Below are 2,500 nucleotides of genomic sequence, written 5' to 3' on the forward strand. Positions count from 1 at the left end.
GCAGGGACGGTGATGCCTCTCGCTTCGCTCGCTGTCCGCCGCTCGCTGCTCGCTCGCGCAGCCAAAAATGGCCAGTTTTGGCCCGTTTTTGGGCCGTTTTGGCCTGTTTTTGGGCTGTTCTTGCGTCGCGCGGTGACCGTCGTGAGCGGAGCAAAATGTCAGCCATCTCAGCACCCTGGAACCCCCCGGGTGGCACAGGGCTGGATGGGGCTTTCGTATAGCAGGGACGGTGCTGCCTCTCGCTTCGCTCGCTGTCCGCCGCTCGCCGCTCGCTCGCGCAGCCAAAAATGGCCAGTTTTGTCCCGTTTTTGGGCCGTTTTGGCCTGTTTTTGGGCTGTTCTTGCGTCGCGCGGTGACCGTCGTGAGCGGAGCAAAATGTCAGCCATCTCAGCACCCTGGAACCCCCCGGGTGGCACAGGGCTGGATGGGGCTTTCGTATAGCAGGGACGGTGCTGCCTCTCGCTTCGCTCGCTGTCCGCCGCTCGCCGCTCGCTCGCGCAGCCAAAAATGGCCAGTTTTGGCCCGTTTTTGGGCCGTTTTGGCCAGTTTTTGGCCTGTTCTTGCGTCGCGCGGTGACCGTCGTGAGCGGAGCAAAATGTCAGCCATCTCAGCACCCTGGAACCCCCCGGGTGGCACAGGGCTGGATGGGGATTTCGTATAGCAGGGACGGTGCTGCCTCTCGCTTCGCTCGCTGTTCGCCGCTCGCCGCTCGCTCGCGCAGCCAAAAATGGCCAGTTTTGGCCCGTTTTGGCCAGTTTTTGGCCTGTTTTTGCGTTGCGCGGTGACCATCTTGAGCGGAGCAAAATGTCAGCCATCTCAGCACCCTGGAACCCCCCGGGTGGCACAGGGCTGGATGGGGCTTTCGTATAGCAGGGACGGTGATGCCTCTCGCTTCGCTCGCTGTCCGCCGCTCGCTGCTCGCTCGCGCAGCCAAAAATGGCCAGTTTTGGCCCGTTTTTGGGCCGTTTTGGCCTGTTTTTGGCCTGTTCTTGCGTCGCGCGGTGACCGTCGTGAGCGGAGCAAAATGTCAGCCATCTCAGCACCCTGGAACCCCCCGGGTGGCACAGGGCTGGATGGGGCTTTCGTATAGCAGGGACGGTGCTGCCTCTCGCTTAGCTCGCTGTCCGCCGCTCGCCGCTCGCTCGCGCAGCCAAAAATGGCCAGTTTTGTCCCGTTTTTGGGCCGTTTTGGCCTGTTTTTGGGCTGTTCTTGCGTCGCGCGGTGACCGTCGTGAGCGGAGCAAAATGTCAGCCATCTCAGCACCCTGGAACCCCCCGGGTGGCACAGGGCTGGATGGGGCTTTCGTATAGCAGGGATGGTGCTGCCTCTCGCTTCGCTCGTTGTCCGCCGCTCGCCGCTCGCTCGCGCAGCCAAAAATGGCCAGTTTTGGCCCGTTTTTGGGCCGTTTTGGCCAGTTTTTGGCCTGTTCTTGCGTCGCGCGGTGACCGTCGTGAGCGGAGCAAAATGTCAGCCATCTCAGCACCCTGGAACCCCCCGGGTGGCACAGGGCTGGATGGGGCTTTCGTATAGCAGGGACGGTGCTGCCTCTCGCTTCGCTCGCTGTCCGCCGCTCGCCGCTCGCTCGCGCAGCCAAAAATGGCCAGTTTTGGCCCGTTTTGGCCAGTTTTTGGCCTGTTTTTGCGTTGCGCGGTGACCATCTTGAGCGGAGCAAAATGTCAGCCATCTCAGCACCCTGGAACCCCCCGGGTGGCACAGGGCTGGATGGGGCTTTCGTATAGCAGGGACGGTGATGCCTCTCGCTTCGCTCGCTGTCCGCCGCTCGCTGCTCGCTCGCGCAGCCAAAAATGGCCAGTTTTGGCCCGTTTTTGGGCCGTTTTGGCCTGTTTTTGGGCTGTTCTTGCGTCGCGCGGTGACCGTCGTGAGCGGAGCAAAATGTCAGCCATCTCAGCACCCTGGAACCCCCCGGGTGGCACAGGGCTGGATGGGGCTTTCGTATAGCAGGGACGGTGCTGCCTCTCGCTTAGCTCGCTGTCCGCCGCTCTCCGCTCGCTCGCGCAGCCAAAAATGGCCAGTTTTGGCCCGTTTTTGGGCCGTTTTGGCCTGTTTTTGGGCTGTTCTTGCGTCGCGCGGTGACCGTCGTGAGCGGAGCAAAATGTCAGCCATCTCAGCACCCTGGAACCCCCCGGGTGGCACAGGGCTGGATGGGGCTTTCGTATAGCAGGGACGGTGCTGCCTCTCGCTTCGCTCGCTGTTCGCCGCTCGCTCGCGCAGCCAAAAATGGCCAGTTTTGGCCCGTTTTTGGGCCGTTTTGGCAAGTTTTTGGCCTGTTCTTGCGTTGCGCGGTGACCGTCGTGAGCGGAGCAAAATGTCAGCCATCTCAGCACCCTGGAACCCCCCGGGTGGCACAGGGCTGGATGGGGCTTTCGTATAGCAGGGACTGTGCTGCCTCTCGCTTTGCTTGCTGTCCGTCGCTCGCCGCTTGCTCGCGCAGCCAAAAATGGCCAGTTTTGGCCCCTCTTTGGGCTGTTTTGGCCCTTTT

This window comes from Musa acuminata, unplaced genomic scaffold (genome assembly GCF_036884655.1).
Source record: "Musa acuminata AAA Group cultivar baxijiao unplaced genomic scaffold, Cavendish_Baxijiao_AAA HiC_scaffold_471, whole genome shotgun sequence".
Lineage (NCBI taxonomy): Eukaryota > Viridiplantae > Streptophyta > Magnoliopsida > Zingiberales > Musaceae > Musa > Musa acuminata.